Source organism: Geotrypetes seraphini, chromosome 2 (genome assembly GCF_902459505.1).
Source record: "Geotrypetes seraphini chromosome 2, aGeoSer1.1, whole genome shotgun sequence".
Lineage (NCBI taxonomy): Eukaryota > Metazoa > Chordata > Amphibia > Gymnophiona > Dermophiidae > Geotrypetes > Geotrypetes seraphini.
In genome coordinates, this window is record NC_047085.1 from 440,469,753 (window position 1) to 440,493,318 (window position 23,566).

General features: G+C 43.0%; 1 protein-coding gene across 3 annotated transcripts in view; it reads right to left on the reverse strand.

The window, feature by feature from the left end:
- Positions 1 to 23,566, reverse strand: part of ARHGAP21 (Rho GTPase activating protein 21) — a 341,680-nt gene that overhangs the window by 221,824 nt on the left and 96,290 nt on the right. The gene's annotated exons all lie outside the window — the stretch shown is intronic.

The window sequence follows — 23,566 nt, forward strand, 5'->3', positions numbered from 1 at the left end:
CTAAGTAAAGCTCCATACTCCAAAGTTGTTCTATTAGATGGTATTTCACAATTTATTTATGAAGCAGTTAAGTGAATAGAAATAAGCTGTGGACAGCTAAGGTTAAGACTGGGTATTCTGATGTGTTATTTAAATGAAGTGCTTGCATAATGAAGCACATTGTTTATCTAGGCAACATTCAGCTTTCACATCACATGATATTTACTTCTTTTCAGCACATACGGTGTCAAGTTCATACCACAGATGCGTGTGGGGGAACACCATTTAGAATGTGTTTACTTGGCCATCCAAACAGCATCAGAGCAGCCACTTTACCAACACAGTTATGACCTTTTAACCTTTGCTTCTAGCCCTTCCCCTCCCCCTTCTCCCCATGATAAATTCCAGTTCACATTCTGCAAATTCTGTCACCCAAGAGACAACAATCGGAATGCAGCATGGGAGGAGAAAGCAAACAAGATCATAGGGTCAATATTACATCTGAATTTAGCAAGTAAGAAGCTTAAAAGAGGCTGGCGGTACCGTCACGTCACATGATCTACTGCTAAACCCTCTGCACCCTGACAACATTCTCTGCAGAGGAACTGTTTCCCTGGATTCTACGAGGAGAAAAAAAACCCCACACCAAACACACCAGCACAGAAGTAACAGCGATACCAAAAATAATTAGTCTTTAAGTTGCACTCTCCTCTGCTGTATTTTCAGTGCCTTCGGTACCCCCCCCCCCCAACAATGAAATATAAAGATTTTTTTTTTTTAAATAGAGGGAGGAATAAGGGAAACAAGAAAGAAAAAAAACCACTATATACTGCACTTAAAGTTGCATCCTACAGCCCTAGCTACCAAGTCTGAATTAATGCCATAAACAATTCAATACCATGATGGATTAAAAAAAATTATTAAAAAACCCCAAAACAAAACACAGGTGTGGCTTTTATTTTAAAAGTGTAACCCTAGCAATGTTCTTTGAAGAGTGAACAGCAGGCATATCTGTAGTGGAATGCCTGGTACATAGCTGTGTCCTGAAAACAACTGTTGTCTCTGGAAGTTGTAAAAAAGGAAAGCATTCCTGATTTTTCTTTTTATAGCTCCCATTTGCCTTCAGACTATATTTAAAATTTAAAAACAAAATAAAAAAACTGCTTTCCAAAAATAAACAGCACAAAAATCTGCATTTCTGTGGCCTATGTTTGACTGGCCCTTCCTCCCGCCTGGAAATTAAACTTGGAGATGTCGGCTTTATATTGGCAGATAGACACTCAAAAAGAAAGTGGGGAAGAGAGATGCCAGTAAAGAAATGCCACAACAGTTGTATCGGATGTTACCGAGGGCAATTAAATAAACTCTTTCTACTCAAGGAAAAAAATTAAGTTATAAGCCTATCAGAAATATAGCGGAAAAGAGTAAAGGTCTATGTTAAACATATTCAGAAACAAATCTAGCAACAAAACATTTTGCCAAATTGAAGCAAATTGTTAAACAGTACAGTTGACCTCTCTAGACTAGTGGGCCATGATTGAATCTGAAGGCACCAAACCTGCTGTAATAAAATTAAAAAAATTTTTTTTTAAAAAAGGCACCACCACCTAATACTTAGGCCCAGATTCACTAAGGGCACGGATCCGATCCGTGAGCGATCCGATCTGTGTCCGAGGGGCTGATTCACAAATTGCCCTCATGCAAATGAGGGCAATTGGAATCACGCCCCCAACCAACCACCCAGACCACTTTATAGCGATCCCCACACTTGCGAAGACCATCTGTAAATGGTCTGCGCAAGCTTAAAGAGCAGCGAACTATTTTTTTTTTTTAACTTTTTAAACTTTTTAGCAAGCCCAACGAGCCCGTGGTTTTAACTGCTTTAAACCTGTGGGTTAAAACCAAGGGCTCACACTGCAGGGGAAGGCCGGGGCAGAAGCAGGGCAGCGCTCGGGGCAGAGAGAGCAGGAGAGTCCGGGGTAGAGAGAACAGGAGATGCAGTTGGAAACAACGTATGCGACTGGTCCTCAGCAGTCGCTTGTTTGTTGATTGGCCAGCCCAGTCGGTGTTGCAGTTTTTTTTTTGTGAATCGCTGCCTGCCTACATTTGAATGCTGTTCCCCCTCATTTGCATGCTTGGGTCGGAGGATGATCGGGACAGAGGTTAGTGTATTGGGCCGGAGGGAAATTGGGCCACAAAGGAGTCGCAAACTGATTGGTACACAATCGGTTTGCTTAGTGTATCTAGCCCTTGATCTTCCATATCACACCAATGACACACAGCCTTTTCCTACACACAGTATGAGGTCCACCCCACCCCCAACTCCAAACTACAGGAAATAATGGACAGCATAAAGTTCACAATACACACAGCAGCTCTTACTCTATATCCTACCAGCCTCAGATACAACTTTGAATTCTTCCCTTTTTAGGCCTGAGTCCTCTCCCATGTTCACTGTACCTTAGTCTTTAAAAAAAAAAAAAAAAAAAAAGTTGAGAAACTCTGTAGGTTACCAATGACTATTTTCACTGACCCCACTCTCTTACATCTAATCCTTAAACCCTCCACTGGAGTTCCTTTCTCATCCTAAATCCTGAAAACTGTGCCGAGCTCTGTGTCTAAGGAGATGGTGCGGTATATAAACCTAAGGTTTAGTTTAGTTTAGAATATAACTTTCAAAAGCTTGTAAATTTAGTCCAATAAAAAGATTAACATTTTATATTCTTCTGAGAATATATTTCAGTTTGTGACAACACCGAATATGATGTTTCTCAATCTTCTTGTGACTGTGACCCTATTATTGTGACCAAATGAAAGTGTGACCACCTGAAGGAAAAATTTTATTTCACACCCGATATAATTTTCCTTCCTTTAGTCACAGCAGATGAATCCAGACACAAGTGGGTTGTGTCCAATAACCAGCAGGCGGCGATAGGGAGCACCAAGTTGAGCTCTGTCATATATAGGATGGTATGCTCACTGGCAAACCAGTATTCTCTATCTCCACATGCTGAATGATTATCTCTCCTCTGCTCCTGGTTTCATCTCTGTTCAGCTTGTCCGACAAGATTCCTGTTTTAGCTTGGCTAATTCAATTTGAATGAGGGGATTAAACTTCATAGGTGCCAATCTCAGGATATATAACTGGTGGTGCCAGCTCCCTACCCATCCTCAGTGCCCTCTTTTTTTATTTGCCCTGCACTCCTTTCTCTCTCCTCACATAAATAAAAAAGAGACGGATTGGCTAAACCAAGAGGGAGTGCAGGGGATGGGAGACAAGCAAAGAAAATTACTATGGCTATCAGTCAGCTGGTTCTAACAAAGATGCATGAGTACTGTGTGTTTCTGTCCTCATGGCCTGTTGGTGTGTGTTGATTTTAATTTATAATCATATTTTATTAGATTTTCAAATACAAATAAAAGCAATAAAGAAATAAAATTTACAAAACTATTATATAATATGGAGGATGAGATGTACGGCATCTGCATCTGAAACAAATATGGTTTTTCTTGTTACAGAGCTTTTTGGACCCCTGTTCGATTACAGAAATTAGATAGTTCCAAGATGCTGGAACTGTCATCTCGATCTGTCATTGGATCATCTTCTGTTCTATTGTCCCTTGATACTTAAATTTTGGAGTTCCATTTGGGGATCAAGTGAATAAATTATTGGAAAATCCAGTGGCACTGACATATGATACTGTGCTATTTGGCATGTCAATGAGGGCTAAAAGCCAAATATCTTCTCACAATAACAAACTTTTCTTTATAATGACAGGGGTTGCCATACAACTTATTTTGAAGAACTGGAAGAACTGGGACCGGTTAAATTATCATTTCTGGTAGGACTCTTTATGCCACATTTTTAAAATGGAGCATATGATTGCCATACAGCAGGGGCATTATAGGAAATTTAAGGATGTTTGGGAGCCATTAACAAAATTCTGTAAGGATTGATTATTATGTTTCCCTTTGAACATATACTTCCAAGGTGGGCGGGGGCGGGGAATACTTTTAATTTAATTATAGTTGAGTGCAATTGTTGGGTATATAGCGGGGGTGGGGGGTTGATATATGTATTTGATATGAAATATAATTTGATAAAATTTAAGTGCTGTTAAAGTATAAAATGTTTGTATATTATATTGCACTTATTGTTAGTTTTAAACTGAATAAAGATTTACAAAAAAAAACCAAAACCCATAACTATTATATAATAAACATTATCAATAGAAACAAATATTCCAAATTCCACCCCCCCCCCCTTTTTTTTACCCCCATCCCAGAGCTGTGATTATAAAAGAAATCAAGGAATCAAATCATGACATATTATTTTAAATACGACTGCAAGTATGTAGTGTTAAAAGTGTCTAAATAAGGCTGCCAAATAGTAATTGTTGACCGTGTCTATTATCTCATTCTAATAATTGCATACTTTCCATTGTCAAAAGATGCAACATTCTAGAATGCCAATGACTATAGGTTGGGCTCAAGGGTCCAATCCAAAGATAAAGTATGACTTTCAGATCTGATAAAATTGCTCTTCAAAGAAAACCTTTAAGGCTTCTAGGAATAGGATGTTTAAAATGAAATAGCCCAAAGAGACTATAACTATTACAATGCCATTTAATGTGCCACATATGTTCAACTTTAGAAAAAACACCACCCAAAATTGGCACACCAAAGGACATGTCCAAAACTTGTGAGATAAAGTGGCTTTAGGGCAGGGGTGCCCAATAGGTCAATCGCGATTGACAGAGACTCACTTTGCCTTGGCGATCTATCGGGCCGATCAATCTTCCTCTCCCCGATGTCAATTCTGCCGTCGGAGAGGAAGTTCGGGCCAGCCAATCGCTGCCTGGCTGGGCGGAACTTCCTCTCTGACGGCAGAATTGATGTCGGGGAGAGGAATGCTGGTCGGCCCGAAGCAGGGAGAGCATGGGGCGGCGGCGGCGGCGGCGGCGGCTTTGGGGGCCTGTTGTCCATTGGTGGCAGTTTGGGTCCTGTTCCCCGATGGCAGTGGCAGTGGCTTGGGGAAGGGCAGGGAGAAAGAAAGAAAGGGGGCAGGCAGGGAGACAGAAGGAAAGAAGAGAAACAGAAAAAAAGAAAGGGGGCATGAAGAGAGAAAGAAAGAAAGGGAGAGAGGAAGAAAAAGTTGGGGGAGGGAATGAGGTGTGGAGGAGAGGAAGCATACAGGCTGAAAGAAAGATTGGATGCACAGTCAGAAGAAGAAAGTGCAACTAGAGACTCATGAAATCACCAGACAAGGTAGGAAAAATTATTTTATTTTAAATTTAGTGATCAAAATGTGTCTGAATTTATATTTGCTGTCTATATTTTACAATATGGTCCCCTTTTACTAAACCGCAATAGTGGTTTTTAGTGCAAGGAGCCTATGAGCGTCGAAAGCAGCGCTGGGCATTCAGCGCAGCTCCCTGCGCTAAAAACTGCTATTGTGGTTTAGTAAAAAGGGAGGGGGGGTATTTGTCTATTTTTGTATGGTTGTTACTGAGTTGACAGTGCATAGAGTCATCTGCTTTGACCTCTTTGAAAAAAACCCCGGAATAGGAATGATAATTAACAATTCTATGCGTATAGTGTGCGTTGTGTTTTTTTAAAATTTTATTGTTGGTAGATCATTTTGACTTGGTCATTTTAAAAGTAACTCGCGAGTCAAAAAAGTGTGGGCACCCCTGCTTTAGGGTGACCACACTTCGAGCAAGATCGCTGTAAATGTACAGTCTCTTCTTTAGTATATGCCTTTTCATTACCATATATGTAACATCACTGTAAATGTAACAACGCTGTAATATGTAACATCGCTGTAAATGTACAGTCTCTTCTATTGTTAACCGCATTGAACTTCCATGGTATTGCGGTATACAAGAATAAAGTTATTATTATTATTATCTTACTGAAGCAAACGTCGCCCTATAAACATGCCAAGGAGCAATATATAGTCTACAAAGAAACTTATAACCCATTTCAAAATAGGTAATATCAGAAAGAAGACCATGCAAAATCTTTTTTAAAAATCTTTGAATATGGGACCCTTTAAGTTGAATCTTCAATTCTGCATTCCAAGCTTGAGCCATCTTATCAAAATCTAAAAGCAGTTGAGAGATCCAATAAGGAATGTCTAAAATATTTAAGGGATACAATCAATTGAGCATCTAGCTAAAATAAATCTGAGAGAGTATTATGTACTTTAGCAATCAATGCCAATGGAGGCAAAGAAGTCACAAAATATCTCAACTGCATATAAGAAAATATATCCAATCTAGACCAACCATAAACAGTATGTAACTGTGAAAATGTTGGTAAGGTACCTTCAGTCAATATCTGATATAGATAGGAGATATTTCCTCTCTTATCAGGCTGAAAACCAACAGCTGTCATACTAGGTGAAAAGGACCGATGTAAAGCTTCCAAATTCGCAGACTGCTGAGAAAAGGGTTTACTAGATATTTTTTAGTCTAATTCCTTTAAAAGAAGGTGCCACTATATCTAGTTTATGAGACATTCAACTGGAATTAGATCTAATTCCAGTCTTAGGTCCAATCCTATTCAACATATTCATAAGTGATATGACCCAAGGGCTCAGAGGAAAAATATCATTGTTCGCCGATGACGCCAAACTGTGCAACATAGTAGGTAAAAGCACTATGCCTGACAGTATGACGCAGGACCTACTACTATTAGAACAATGGTCATCGACTTGGCAGCTCAACTTCAATGCTAAAAAATGCAAAGTGATGCACCTGGGTAAAAGAAATCTGTGCAGGACTTACACGTTAAATGGTGAGACCTTAGTTAGGACCACGGAAGAACGGGATTTAGGAGTAATCATTAGTGATGACATGAAAACTGCCAATCAAGTGGAAAAGGCTTCCTCCAAGGCAAGGCAAATGATGGGTTGTATCTGTAGAGGTTTTATCAGCAGGATGCCACTGTACAGGTCCATGGTGAGACCTCATTTGGAATATTGTGTTCAATTCTGGAGACCACATTACCAGAAAGATGTGCTGAGAGTTGAGTCAGTTCAGCGGATGGCCACCAGGATGGTCTCGGGGCTCAAGGATCTTCCGTATGAAGTAAGGCTGAATAAATTGCAGCTGTACTCACTTGAAGAACGAAGAGAGAGAGGAGACATGATTGAGACATTTAAATATATCACGGGTCGTATCGAGGTGGAAGAGGATATCTTTCGTCTTATGGGACCTTCGTCCACCAGAGGGCATCCGCTGAAAATCAGGGGAGGGAAATTTCATGGGGACTCCAGAAAGTATTTCTTCACTGAGAGGGTGGTCGATCATTGGAATGAACTCCCACGGCAGGTGATTGAGGCCAACAGCGTGGCAGATTTCAAAAATAAATGGGATATTCATGTGGGATCTCTAATGAGGTAAGGGCAGGAGGTTGGTGAGCAAACTCATGGGGGAAGGGTCACTGGAGTGGGCAGACTTGATGGGCTTTGGCCCTTTTCTGCCATCATTTTTCTATGTTTCTATGTAATTGGAAAAGATATCAGTTGAAAAGCCTGGTGAGGCCAGTCCATAAAAAAATCTTAAAAATAAAACAAGTTTGAAATGCCATTCGTGCTTGGAATGATAACTAATGAAGCTCTCTGAACAAAGGTGACACTTGAGTGAACTTACCCTGTCTAAATATCATTCGAACAGCTGTATTCTGCACTAGTTGTATCCTATTCCTTAGTTTGACAAAAATCTAATTGGGACAAAATCAGACTGAACAAGAAACCTAAAATGTTGTTCATGAAAATAAGTTCGAATAGATCATAACTGTCTTGGTTTAAAGAAAACTTTTTAAAAGAGATAACCAACCTGAGCCTCAAGACAACGAGGAGCCTAGGATAATCCCCAATACCTTAGAGGACCTTTCTACCTTTAGATTGGAAAACTACTGGATATTTGGAAAACTACTGGATGTTTGCATTTAACTTTAGCCCAATGTTTCAACTTTCCTATACACACTAGTAGTATCTTAGCCCGAGTATAAATCATATCTTTTGACACTGGCACCAAAATAAAAATATCATCTGCATGCTTTACCATTTTCACTTTTTACCTCCACACTATTAAATATTAACCACCACTTTTTTTTTTTTTTTTTTTAGAAATACCTCTTTGTACTTCTGCTGCACTTACCACCTTACAGTTTCACACAACAAATGTATATTCTACATCTCCACTTAAATGTTTGCAACTTTTATATCACTTATATTTCTGAGGTATTTCAAGCTTCCTCAGTCAAATCTCCACAACTGTTTAGAAATGTATTCTCTCTCTCCTACTTGCTCATTATACCTCTTCATAGTCATCCAACCATCATTCCATTTGTTTTAATGCTGCCTTGTTCAAATATTTAATCACTTTGATATGGTCCCTCCCAGATCTCTCTACCCCAAAAAATCATACTAGGGCTTATTTTGGGGGAAACACAGTAACCTCAAAACTGTAGGAACTAATCCAGAATCACTATATGAAGCATTAAAATTAATGAAGGAACCATTACTGTTTGATGTATAAAAATGTTTTAGTAAATATATAAATGGCCAAAAAAAATCTGTTTTGCAGGTCCCAGAAAAATGCCTGCTGAGACAGGAAGAGCTGTACTACAAACTTGAGATTAATCCATATATTTCAAACACAGTAAAGCCAGGGATCTTGCATCATTTCAACAGCACTTTCACCTTTCTGTCAAGACATCAACAAGTCTAAAAATAATGATCACAGCAAAATGATTACAGTGGGTAAGCACACACACGTGCTTTTAAAAGCATCTTGCTCCATTAGTACTGTAAAGATGATGTGAAACATTTCATCGTACATAGAGGGAGGAAGCATATATTGTAATCTGTGGTAAACCAATTCTCATATTTCATAAAAAAAATTTGTAAAGCCTTACTACTGCCATTTAGCAAAAGCTAACTGCCAAGAGAGACTCCATCCACCAGAAAAAAAACCCCTTAATTTAGATTATGCAGTGTATAACTGCAGGAGTGAAAGTATTTTGATTTCTGCATCTGCTATTCAAACATAATTATCGTATTTGCCGGCGTATAAGACGACTGGGCGTATAAGACGACCCCCCAACTTTTACAGTTAAAATATAGAGTTTGTTATATACTCGCCGTATAAGACTACCCCTTCTTCCGCACACCTTCTGCACAACAAATAAAACTTAAAAGAACATCAGAATTTATTTCAACAATTTTAATTCAAATGTTTATGACATGCAGGTACTTAGCAGGAAAATTGTTACAAGGCTGTATATCATCAAACATGTACGGTAAACATTAAACTTAATTCACTAAAGCTGAATAGAACAATAAACCCATGGGAGCTGCCATGCTATTTGTTTTCTAAACTGTTAACCAAACTGAAACTGTCAATGATAGAAGGAAGATAACACATAGAGGGAGAGAGCAAGTGCCGGGCAAGTCCCTAGCAAGTTTGCTGGCATGACAGTTTCCCTTTAAAAGCCTTCAAAAGCCTCCTGTTCGTCATCTGATTCTAAAAGTTAATCAATGACATCTTGTGGTACAGTTGCAAGGCAGTCATCATATGGATCTGGTAATTCCGTATCAGATGGTGTGGCCTCAGCTTCCTCTTCATCGTTCCACAAGTAGTCGTCCTCCATACCATCTAATGAATTTGATATGCCACACTTCTTGAAAGACTTGATTACTGTTTGTGCATCAATGTCATTCCAGGCTTTTATGACAAATTGGCACAAAACGTTCAACTGTGGAGCACGCATGTTTCCTCCTTTTGTGTAAGACTTTTCGCCGCTAACCATCCATTCATTCCACTGTTCTCGAATGCGATCTTTAAACGGCTTGTTTAGGCACACATCCAGTGGCTGAACCAATGATGTCAATCCTACAGGAATAACTGCCACATCTGTCTTTAGTCTTGCAAGCCTTTCCTTGGTGGTGGGAGTTAAATGAGCCCTGAACATATCCCACACAAGTAGACTTCGTTTTGCAATTAGACCACCTGGTCGTCTGCTCCATACATTATCCAGCCATAGTTTTACACCCTCTTCATCCATCCAGCCTTTTTCATTCACATGTACAAAACAACCAGCAGGGAACTTGAGTTTTGGCATTGTTTTCCTTTTAAAAATAATCATTGGTTTCAGTTTGTTGCCATCAGCTGTGCATGCTAGTACCACTGTAAAACTGGACTTCTCATGTCCTGTTGTTTTAATCAAAATAGTTTTTTCACCTTTTTGATGGACAGTTTTATTTCCAATCATATCAAAATTCATTGGAGTTTCATCCATATTTCCAATACTACTTAATGCGTAGCCATGTTTAGTGCGCAGTTTTATTATGTAGCGATGGAAACTCTCCACTTTGTTATCCAGATCTGCAGGTAATTTTTGGGCAATTTTTGTCTTCTGCCTTAGTACCATATTATGCCTTGCCATGAATCTACTACACCAGGATATAGTGGCCTTAAAATTGTTGCTGTGATCTGGGTTAGATTTGGCCCACTGAAGTGCAAACAATCGTATTTTGTTTCGTGTCACTACATTACCGTTTTGGCGATGCTCATTCACCATGTCTGCCACATGTTTCTCAAGTTCTGGCCAGTGTGCGGTGCCTCTTCTTAATGCACACTTACCCCTTGGCATACTCTTCAATGCTTTTTCATTTGATTTCCAGTCCCGAACCATCTTTTCAGTTACTCCATAATGTCTTGCAGCAGCACAATTATTATGTTCCATGGCAAAGTTTACAACTTTAAGTTTAAAACTTGCTTCATATTTCGTTCTTTTTGCTGGGGCCATAATAGAGTTGATAGGGGTTTGACTGCTGGACATTTTCTATACTGTACTGTACAATGGTGAAGTACCGTACTGTGGTTGGCTGTATACAAACCTGATTTGATTGGTGCCCTCCCTGTCTCCATCTCACTAGCAGCAGTCTGGTCCACCCTTATCCATATATGGATAGTACCATACCATACGGTACTTTATCAGTACTATAGTTGCACTATGTATTTTATTACACACTGCCTTTAATGTAAACTGTAAAATTGCAGGACATCAATGGGACAGGAGTGCCAGCCCTACACAGCCATACACAGCGGCACGCCTCCTGCTCGCCCCCGCAACTTCCTTAAGGGCTAGACTCCACACACGGCCGCATGTGCGAGAGACGTAGTAAAGAGAAAAGGGGTGGGGCCAGAGCGCCGCTGCTTCCCGCTGCGCAGGATGAAGGAGCTGGCACCCTTGTCACACTGATGTCCCACCATGGCCCCACTGATGTCCCGGCAGGTTTACTAGTACCGTAAGCACCGTAAGGAGGTAAGGAAGGAGATGTTAGGGCATGTAAAGTAAGGGCATGTAAACAGTACCCGGCGTATAAGACGACCCCCGACTTTGGGGAGGATTTTAAGGTACTGAAAAGTCGTCTTATACGCCGGCAAATACGGTACTTATTTTTTACTTATATTTTCAGAAAAAGTACCTGCATATAAATACATATAAACCTCTTTGATTGTGCCCACAGATAGGCAGTATATCAAAACAATGACCCAAATATAAATCAAGTGTATAACATTTGTAAAGTAAAATTAAACAACTCATAATTAATTTTTTTTTAAAAAAGCTTCACTCCTTAAAAAGAGAAGGATAACTGAAAAAGGACAAATCAAATGCTGGTACAACTGAAGTCCACATCCACTACAACTGAAGTCCACATCCACTACAAGTCCGAAATTTGGGAAATTCTATTACCACCCAGAAAAACTGAAGAAAGGCCTAACGTACAGGTTACTTCTCTATGAGAGTTGCAGATACAGTGTGTTGCTGGTGAGAGAGAAGGAACCTCACCTGCTGACATCTGTTTTATAAGCGATAAAGGTAGTTAAGCAAGCCAACATAAGATGACATACTTTATGGCGTAATATTAACTATACATTTGTAAAGATATTTAAGAAAAAAAAATAAACCCCCCCCAGCTGCAATATTCCAGATGATGAAACAAAAGATTGTTCGTTTTTATATTGGATTTCTTTGTAGAAATCTAGAAAAAATATGAAATTTACAATTCAAGAATAATTTGTTACAATTCCTGAACAAGATAATAGCCAACCTCTTATCAGCAGTCAAAACAAAGGTAATCATCATTGTAGCTGGAAGCAAGGGCTCAATAAAGTGCAGAAACAGTCAGTGAACCCATAATCTGAGAATCTCCACTCAAATTCTGGCATTTCAGCTTTCTTTAAAGACAAGTAAGAAATATGCTCAAGTCAAAAACCTATCCCCAGACAACATCCAGTATAAATTGACTTAAGACAAGCTAACAAGAACTGGAGTATCAACAAACCTATAGCTCCAGAACTGCCCGTTTCCTCATCAATAATAATAAAACCCTAAGCGCACATGCACACTCCTACCTCCGTGATCCCTACCTCCGTGGCCCCGCATGCGCAGTAGAAGGAGCCTATGGCGTTTTGTGTGTGGCGGTTTTCTGGCTCCTTCTACTGCACATCCGGAGGCACGGAGTTTGAAGTGGCAAACACCACGGTGGCGACTCTGTAGAAGAAGCCACTGAGCAGGGAAGCCACCGAGCAGGGAGGAACCACTGACTAGGGAAGCATCAGCGCAGTGGCAACAGTCCTGACCCGCCAACCCCCCATTCCTTACCCAAAGCAGTAGTGGCAGCGCTGTAAACAAGCTGTTCACGGCAAGCCCTTCAGGGCCTTTCCTCTGTCGCATCACTTTGGATACTGTAGAAGAAAGGCCCTGTCGGGGCTGGCCACAAATAGCCTGTTTGCAGGGCTGCCACTGCTGCTTTGGGTAAGGAATGAGGGATTGGCGAGTCAGGATTGCTGCCGCTGCTTCTGATATTTGGGTGGGGAAGGAAAAAGATGCCTGATTGGGAGTTGGGGACTGGGTTTGTGAGAAGAAAGACATGGGATAGCCACTGGAAAGTGGAAGCCATAGCTAAATTGAGAAAAGGGCACGGGATCCCTTACCTAGCACAGCTAGAAGGCGTCTTCAGTGAGCTTCTGGGCAGGGAGGGAGAGAGAAAGATAGACAGTGGGAGAGAGAGAAAAAGAAAGAAAGAAAGATAGATGGGGTAGGGAGAGAGAGAAAAAAGAAAGAAAGACAGACATCTATTCTAGCACCCGTTAATGTAACGGATTTAAACATCAGGCGGCAATCCAGCACCAAAGGTGAGTGAACGGGGTTCGGAGGGGAGATGGGGCTCGTTTGCCCATTGTGTAGCTGGGCAGGTGTGTGCGGGCAGCTGGCCACAGCTGGATTGAGGATAGGGCAAGGGATCTTTTAGCTGGCAGAGCTGGAAAGCAGCTTCAGTGAAGGTCTGGGCAGGGAGACAGACAGAAAGAAAGAAAGACGGGGCAGGGAGAGAACGAGAGAGAAAGGAAGAAAGGAAAAAAGATAGATGGGGCAGGGAGAGAACAAGAAAGAAAGGAAAAATCGACAGGGCAAGGAGAGAGGGAACAAGAAAGAAAGGAAAATAGACAGGGCAGGGAGAGAGACAGAGAAAAAAGAAAGACAGACAGACATCTATTCTAGCACCCATTAATGTAACGGGCTTAAACACTAGTATTCTAATATTAAGTTAGGCTTGGGCTCGCTCTTCCCCTTCTTTTCAGCACCAATTCCCTGCTGACTTCACTGCAATCCTCTGGCATAACAAGCTGCTCAGCACATGACATCTCAGATCCCAAATTCAATCTCACTTCTTCACTTTGCCATTGTTCCACCATCATAAATCACAGCCAAGACAAAATCGGAGCCCGAGAACTGGATAGCCACAGCTGTGGTAAGGACTCTTAAATCCAGACTAACAAATTCTTTATGCTCTTCAGGTTCTCCCATTGATACACGTGCTCCATCTGTGCTCTTGACCATCAAATAAAAGGCATCAATCAGTCCAACCAAAGGTATAGAGCTAGGCCTTCTGCTTGACCATAATGCATCTCGGAGAAAACGAGAGCCAGAAGGCCTTGAGCATGCACAGATGCTTAAGGCCCAGCCCAGGCAATAGGCGGGATCTTTCCTTAACTGGCACCGGAATGCAGCAGATGGGGTAAGGAGCTTGTATTGGGTGGGCGGGCGGATGCCGCTTCCAGCACAGGGGTGCGATGAGGTTCTCGGGGGGGGGGGGGGAGCGTTCGCGGGCAGGGTGTGTGATGTCGATTTGAGTAAGGGGGGTGATGGAGCAGCGCCAGTAGACTCGGGGGGGAAGGGGGAGGAGGACGTGGAACGAATCAAGCAAGTTTTCCTTACTTCCTATGGGGAAACTCGCTTTGATATACGAGCAGTTTGGTTTACGAGCATGCTTCTGGAATGAATTATGCTCGTAAACTAAAGTTCCACTGTATACAGTTTAGCCTAAATGGTTTACATTCAGGTACTCAAGCATTTTTCCCTATCTGTCCTGGTGGGCTCACACTCTATCTAATGTACCCGGTGCAATGTGAGATTAAGTGACTTGCCCAGCATGGGATTTGAACTCACATGAATCCAAAATGGGATTTGAACCCACCCATATGTAAGCTGCTTTGGGTTCTATAACTACAAAAAGGTGGTATACAAGTCCCAATCACCTTCCCTTTTACTGCATATCTAAAACTCAACTACTGAAAGAGTAAAGGACAGTTCTGTGCCTGGCTCTGTCAGAAAAAAACATATGTTGGACTAAATTACCGTATTTTCACGCATATAACGCGCGCGTTATACGTGTTTTTACAAACCGTGCATAACCTTGCGCGGTATACGTGTGAGTGCGCTATATAAAAATTTTTTACATAGTTCGCACCCCGCCCGACGCCCGATTCATCATCCGAAAGGACCGCTCGCACCCCCACCGCTCGCACTCCCACCAGCAACACTATCTGCTTTTACCATAACTTAAATCTTTCCTTCCAAACAGAGACCTTGCTAGATGTCAAATACAGAAAGAACTAGGTAACTTCATAAGGACTTAGCTGTGCAGGAAATGTGAATCTCCTCATACACCCACCATATAGTGCAAAAATGTGCAAAGGTCTGTTTTTTTCTTTCGATCACTACATAGCCTAATGCCACACAAATATATTCTTAAGGTCAATGCTAAGGTTAACAAAGTTTCCTTCCTTGGACCACAAGGAGATACTGACAAACCACTAGAAGAGATCCCAAAACAACTACGCAGGCACAACACCACTCAGTGTGTGAACCAGTTCAGTGGAGTGGACTACGGTAACTGGGGGGTGGAAATGGACCCGGAGTTTTCTCAGCAGAATTTCCCAGAACATCTCTTCCTCTCAACACATTGACACGCTGGTGGGTTTATTTTATAGCTTTTTCACTCCCTTCGGTCTGCCTGTCCCCCCTTGAAGTCCTGTCCCCCCTTGAAGGTCTGTCTGTCCCCTCTTGAAGTCCTGTTCCCCCTTGAAGTCCTGTCCCCCCTTGAAGGTCTGCCTGTCCCCCCTTGAAGTCCTGTCCCCCCTTGAAGTCCTGTCCCCATCCTGAAAGCCTGATGCCCCCCCCGACGCCCGATTCATCATCCGGAAGGATCGCTCGCACCCCCACCGCTCGCACTCCCACCCCGATGGACCGCTCGCACTCCCACCCGAAGGACCGCTCGCACCCCCACAGCCTCCCCCCCTCCCCCATGGAGAAGCTGTCTACCTTGTTTCCGGATGCCAGTGAGCCCAGCTGCTTCCTCTGCCGGCGGTCCTGCCCCTTCTCTGAGCCCTGCTGCGCTGCTTCCTCTTCCGGCGGTCCCGCCCTTTCTCTGACGTCAGAGAAAGGGCGGGACCGCCGGAAGAGGAAGCAGCGTAGCGCAGGGCTCAGAGAAGGGGCAGGACCGCCGGCAGAAGAAGCAGCTGGGCTCACTGGCATCCGGAAACAAGGTAGACAGCTTCTCCATGGGGGAGGGGGGGAGGCTGTGGGGGTGCGAGCGGTTCTTCGGGTGGGAGTGCGAGTGGTCCATCGGGGTGGGAGTGCGAGCGGTGGGGGTGCGAGCGATCCTTCCGGATGATGAATCGGGCGTCGGGGGGGGGCATCAGGCTTTCAGGATGGGGACAGGACTTCAAGGGGGGACAGGACTTCAAGGGGGGACAGGCAGACCTTCAAGGGGGGACAGGACTTCAAGGGGGAACAGGACTTCAAGAGGGGACAGGCAGACCTTCAAGGGGGGACAGGACTTCAAGGGGGGACAGGCAGACCGAAGGGAGTGAAAAAGCTATAAAATAAACCCACCAGCGTGTCAATGTGTTGAGAGGAAGAGATGTTCTGGGAAATTCTGCTGAGAAAACTCCGGGTCCATTTCCACCCCCCAGTTACCGTAGTCCACTCCACTGAACTGGTTCACACACTGAGTGGTGTTGTGCCTGCGTAGTTGTTTTGGGATCTCTTCTAGTGGTTTGTCAGTATCTCCTTGTGGTCCAAGGAAGGAAACTTTGTTAACCTTAGCATTGACCTTAAGAATATATTTGTGTGGCATTAGGCTATGTAGTGATCGAAAGAAAAAAACAGACCTTTGCACATTTTTGCACTATATGGTGGGTGTATGAGGAGATTCACATTTCCTGCACAGCTAAGTCCTTATGAAGTTACCTAGTTCTTTCTGTATTTGACATCTAGCAAGGTCTCTGTTTGGAAGGAAAGATTTAAGTTATGGTAAAAGCAGATAGCGTTGCTGGTTTTAAAAAGGTTTGGACAAATTCCTGGAGGAAAAGTCCATAGTCTGTTATTAAGACATGGGGGAAGCGTCTGCTTGCCCTGGATCCGTAACATGGAATGTTTGCTATTCTTTGGGTTTTGACCAGGTATTAGTGACCTGGATTGGCTACCATGAGAATGGGCTACTGGGCATGATGGACCATTGGACTGACCCAGTTAGGCTATTCTTATGTTATGTTCTCATCTGTAGGGGCCTTTGTTTTCACTTCTTATTTTAATGTATTTTTTTCTGGAAACTTATCAGTGTTTTTTTATAATGGGAACAAAAATGGAAGAGAATTACCGTAATGTGTGTGGAATGGGGGGGGGTGTTTAACTACCATAATTTCTTCAGCTAAATACCGGTAATTCAATCCACCTCAACCAGACATAGGAGAACTCACGCACCATTCACACACCCTCCAACCAAACACGTGAAAAGAAAAAAACTGTTCATTCTTATAAACAACCGTATAACTTTTAATCTAGAGTTAGTGAGTATGAATTCAGCAACAAGAACAGAAATTACATGTTCATTCTTATAAACTATAACATTAACCGGTAGATCAAACGAAGTATCGAGGACAAAATAATCTAAATACAGTTACCGTAGTTACGGTAAAGTTGTAAATAAATAAAGTTTGCAGGTTTATTCAGTCATCATCATCACAGTCATCTGAATCCTTGAATCCATCAAAATCCGAATTGTCATCATCGTCATTAAATAAAGTGAGCAAGGCCTGCAGACGATCCTCGTTTATTTCCGAAGTGATATCGTCATCATCGTCATCATCATCGCTGATATCCATGTTGTTGCCTCCTTCCGCTGCACTGGTAGTACCCGTAGTGTCATTGGTTTCATAAACAATGCCCACTTTTCTAAATCCGTTTCGAATGGTATCTGGTGTTATTTTGTCCCATGCTGAAGCCACCCACTTGCAGACTTCTGTGAAAGTTGCCCGCTTCAGCCGCCCCGCGGGTGTGTACTCGTGCATGCCGCTCTGCATCCACTCCTCCCACTCCTTTCTAATAAAAGTTTTGAATGGATGATTCACTGCGATGTCAAGTGGCTGCAGCTTACAAGTCAGGCCTCCAGGTATCACAGCGATGTGGGCACGAGTAGAATTAATGTAGGCCTGAACATTTTTTTCTTTGTGGGCATCCATGGCATCAAAAATTAACAAGGATTTTTTTGCAAAGAATCCACCCTGTCTTGCCCTAAAGCATTTATCTACCCACAATCTCATTACGTCGCAGTCCATCCATCCCTTCTTGTTGCAGTGCACAACCACACTGGTGGGCAGCTTTTCACAGGGCATAGTGACCCTTTTGAAAATGAGCATGGGCTTTAACTTAACCCCGCTAGCTGAGCAACCAAGAACGACTGTAAAACACGTTCTTTCATGCCCAGCTGTGGTGATGGCAACAGATTTAGTACCTGTGGGGGCTATGGTTCTTGTCGCTGGAATGTCGAATGCCATTGGAATTTCATCCATGTTGATGACATCCTTTGCAGTGATGCTAAGTTCAGATATTTCTTTGGCGACAAAGTCACGGAAATCAATCAATTTTTGCTGCCAGTCATCCGGAAGTCGCTGGCCAACAGTTGTTCTCATTCTAACTGATAGTCCGTTCCTTTTCATAAATTTTGAGATCCATGTGAAGCCAGCTTTGAAGTCGGGTATTCCTCTTCCATTGGCAAGTAGTTTTGCCTTCATCTGAATCGCAACAGTAGAGACTGATTGATTTTGCTCCCTTCTCGCCAGAATCCACTGTTTCAAGTCATCCTCCAGTTGAGGCCATTTTGGTTTGGCCCCAAGATGTGCCCGTTTTCGCGGATTGCATTTCTCCAGTTCCTTCTTATTTTTTCTCCATTCACGTACCGATGTTTCTCCAACATCGAACTCTCTCGCTGCGGCCCAGTTGCCTATTTCCTCAGCTTTCGCAACGACTTGAAGCTTAAAGTCCGCTGTATATGACTTTCGTCTCATTCCTGCCATTATGGCGGTAAATTTAAATTTAATTGATAAACTCTACTACCAGGTAGATAAATGCAGAATACCAATCTGAAGAGATCAAATTAAAATGTGGGCTCTACATGCAGCATTAATCTTTTATAGGCTTACCCAAAGGCTGAGATGCTGTTGTATAGTCAAAATAGTATTCACTGGGCAAATTACAAGGCCAGATAGAGGGGGGCCACAGCCATGTGGTGAAAAGCACACCGTCAGAAAAACCGCCTTGGTGACAGGTCAAAAGCGCGCCCCCACAACCCGGCGCAGAAAACTAAGCGGCAAGCATGCTCAGAGCATTGCGCATGCTTACAGAGCTGGGAGCAGGGCAGGGCGGGCGAAAGGAGAGTCGGGGCAGCGAACGGAGAGTCGGGGCGGGTGAAATCAGAGTCGGGGTGGGTGAAAGGAGAGTCGGGGCAGCCAGAGGAGAGTCGGGGCAGTGAACGGAAAGTCGGGGCGGGTGAACGGAGAGTCGGGGCAGCCAGAGGAGAGTCGGGGCAGTGAACAGAAAGTCGGGGCGGGTGAACGGAGAGTCAAAGCAGCCAGAGGAGAGTCGGAGCAGTGAACGGAAAGTCGGGGCGGGTGAACGGAGAGTCGGGGCAGCCAGAGGAGAGTCGGGGCAGCGAACGGAGAGTCGGGGCAGCCAGAGGAGAGTCGGGGCAGCTAGAGGAGAGTCGGGGCAGCGAATGGAGAGTCGGGGCAGCGAATGGAAAGTCGGGGCAGCCAGAGGAGAGTCGGGGCGGGTGAAAGGAGAGTCGGGGCAGCCAGAGGAGAGTCGGGGCGTGTGAAAGGAGAGTCGGGGCAGCCAGAGGAGAGTCAGGGCAGCCAGAGGAGAGTCGGGGCGGCATGCGCGGTATACCCGTGAGCGCGGTATATAAAAATTTCTTTACATAAATTTGTGTTTCCCGCGCGCTATACCCGTGTGCACGTTTTATCTACGTGAAAATACGGTAATCTTTTGTCTGACCCAGTTCAGAAGGATATCAGCAGCAGAAATCTCTCACAGTTGAGTATGACTGCTTCCCTCATGAATGTCCCGTGAGTCAAATGATCTTAAATCATCAGATTGTTTAATAAATGTAAACATAGTTTTTTTCGAACAGGACGAGCAATGCTGGGTTAACTCCTCCACAGCGTGCTGCTTCTGCTGCTTTCAGTCCAAAAACAGAAAGGGAGGACAGGAGACAGACTAATTTTTTTAAAAAAAGGGTATCTCTACTAAAGCTGGCTACACACCCTCTCCAGATTTTCTATTATTGACTAAAACAAATGCCACATGTACCCAAAGGGCATATGTAGTATTCCCCTTTGCGGTACAATTAGTGACAGAGGGCTCCTTTTACTAAGCTGCGTTAGGGCTTTAATGCACGCTACATTGCTGCATGCGCTACACCTTAACGCCAACATTGAGCTGGCGTTAGTTCTAGCCGCGTAGCGTGCGGTAATTTCCTACGTGCGCTAAAAATATAGACCAATGAAGATTTTGGTGCAAGCGAATTTGTGTTTGTTTCTCCTGCTGATAAATAAACCTTAGGAAAATAAACACTACTGTGTGCCGAATTTACTTGTGAGTTCCTTTCTCTGGAGCCATATGGTAACCTTATATATATATTTCTCTCAAGCTTGATTAAATTCAGGGAGATTATTCCACAAATTTACCACCCTTTCCGTGAAGATGTCCTCAGGTTACTTCCTAGTCTATCCTCTCACTTTCAGCCTATGCCTCGTCATTCCAGGGTTTCCTTTCAATTGAAAGACTTGACTCCTGTGTATTTATGCCACATAGGTGTTTAAACATCTCTTATCACAGGGATGTCCAATGTCAGTCCTCGAGGGCCGCAATCCAGTCGGGTTTTCAGGATTTCCCCAATGAATATGCATGAGATCTATTAGCATACAATGAAAGCAGTGCATGCAAATAGACCTCATGTATATTCATTGGGGAAATCCTGAAAATCCGACTGGACTGCGGCCCTCGAGGACCGACATTGGACACCCCTGTCTTATCATGTCTCCCCTCTCCTGCTCTTCTTCCCAACTATACATATTGAGATCTTGAAGTCTGTTGTCATACACTTTATAAGACTGTTCACGGATTTGTATAGTACACCATAAAGTGGGTCTGGGATTTTTATCCCATGGTATTTTATTATTAGGCAGATCACAATCTATCTTTTTAACATAGCAGTCTAAGATCCAGGGAAACCTAGCTGAAATCCTAAATATGCTTCTCGTCACCCTGGTCAAGTCGCTTAACCTTCCATTACAAAGTTAGAATACAAGCCCTGCAGCCACAGGAAAAACTTCAGTTCATTTAATATGTTTAAATCACTTATCGGTGTTTCAAAATCTGATAAAAACAGGTACAGCTTTTTTTAACCAATCCTATATAATAAAACGCTAGCCGCGCATGCGCACTCCTATCTGCGTGTTCCATGATCAGTAGGTCTGTGGCCGCAGGAGTGCGCATGTGTGGCTAGCTGTAACAGTGGCCGGCAGAGAATCTGTACGCGGGACTCCCTGCTCTTCAGCTCCTCCAGGCAGTGGCAGACCAAACAGGACCCGATCGCGGAACCCAAGGTAATGTTCTGACCGAAGTTAGTTTTAAGTTCTAAGCCGCCGCCACAGCTCCTCTCACGAGCTGCACCTGCGTCGGAGAAGGCTTCCGACGCAGGCAGGGATCCTGAGAGAAGCCGCTGCCGTGGCTTAGAACTTAAAACTAACTTCGGTCAGAACTAAGGGAGTCAAGGCCCCAATTGTAAAGGTCGTCGTCGTCTTTGCCCCTCTCCCCAGCACACCCAAACCCCCGTTCATCTTCCCATCCGACCCTACCTTCGGCTCCCTTAGTCCCTTGCCGCCGCTCCTCTTCTCTTCCCGCGGTCCCGACAAACGTCCTGACTCCAGCAGCGGCCGCAGCACTCTAAAAACGCTGCTTCGCAGCCTGCTACTGCCCTGATTTGCTCTGCCCGACACGGCCAAATAGCAGGCTACTCTGAACACTGATGGGCTCATGAGCTTCAGGGCTCATGTGCTTTTCTTTGGCAAGATTATCAAGATGAAAGCAACAGCCATTTTGGCGGTTTGTCCACATTTGTGGAACACTTTGCCAGGATGCTTAAGATTATGCAGAGAGAAAATGTTGTTTAAGAAGCAATTGAAAATGCTTTTATTTGTGAAAGCTTTTTGCTAGCTCTGTATAACATGATATTTTACGGTTCATTAAGGGTGAACATTTTATTAGCATTTGCTAGTTTTAGCGAGTATATGTGAAAGTATTATGCTAGTTTTAGCCATTATCTACAGAAGAATAGGATAGGATGCACATATCATATGGCAATATAGAATAAGATGTATATGTTGTAAGATGTTCAAATATGGCATGAATATGTATGTTTTCTACTGTAACCCGCTTAGGTGTTAAGCGGGGAAGAATTTTTTAAAATAAAGGTAAGAACCTAAATCTTCCATTGCAGTGCAAAAAGCACATAAGTCCTGAATCTTTAGGATGTATCAAAGCAGTCCCTCAAGCCTAGAGTGGAATAGAAGAGCCTGCTGCTAGCAATATAGCACCACAGACCCAAAAGCGAGCCCTTTTTCTCTGCAACATCCACTCTGTAAAACTGAAAGAAATCTCTGTGAATCTGAAAGATGTACTAAGCCTAATTGACAAGTTAAAGTGATTTATCAATCACCTGGACTAGATAGTAAACATCCCAGAGTACTAAAATAACTCAAACATGAAATTGCTGACTTACTGTTAGTGATCTGTAACCTGTCTGTACTACCTGAAGATTGGAGGGTGACCAATGTTACGCCATTTTTAAAAAGGGTTCCAGGGGAGATCCAGGAACTTACAGACCAGCAAGCCTGATTTCAGTGCCGGGCAAAATGGTGGAAACAATTATAAAAAATAAAATTGTGGAACACGTAAACAAACCTGATTTAATGAGACAGAGTCAGCATGGGTTCAAACGAAGGAGATCATGCCTCACCAATTTGCTCGACTTCTTTGAAGATGTGAATAAGCATGTGGATTAAAGGTGAGCCGGTTGATGTAGTGTATATAGATTTTCAGAAAACTTTTGACAAAGTTTCTCATGAGAGGCTCCTGAGAAAATTAAAGAGAGTCACGGGACAGGTGGCAAAGTTCAGTTGTGGATTAAGAGTTGGTTATCAGATAGAAAACAGAGGGTAGTTAAATGGTAATTTTTCTCAATGGAGGAGAATAAACAGTGGAATGCTGCAGGGATCTGTACTGAGACCAGTGTTATTTAACTTATTTATGAATGATCTGGAAATTGGAATAACAAGTAAGGTGATTAAATTTTCAGATGACACTAAACTTGTTCATAGTTCTTAAAACGCATGCATATCGTGAAAAATTGCAGGCAGACATTTGGAAATTGGAAGACTGGGTGTCCAAGTGGCAGATGAAATTTAATGTGGAAAAATGCAAAGTGATGCACATTGGGAAGAATAGCCCAAAATACAATTAATGGATGCTAGGGTACACCTTGGGGGTTAGCGCCCAACAAAAGAATTTGGGTTTCATTGTAGACCTTCCGCCCAATGTGTGGCAGCAGCCAAAAAAGCAAACAAGATGCTAGGAATTATTTTAAAAAGAAATGGTTATCCAGAGGAGGGCGACGAAAATGATAGGAGGCTTGCGCCAGAAGACGTATGAGGAGAGACTGGAAGCCCTGAATATGTATACCCTAGAGGAAAGGAGAGACAGGGGAGATATGATTCAGACGTTCAAATACTTAAAGGGTATTAACGTAGAACAAAATCTTTTCCAGAGAAAGGAAAATGGTAAAACCAGAGGACATAATTTGAGGTTGAGGGGTGGTAGATTC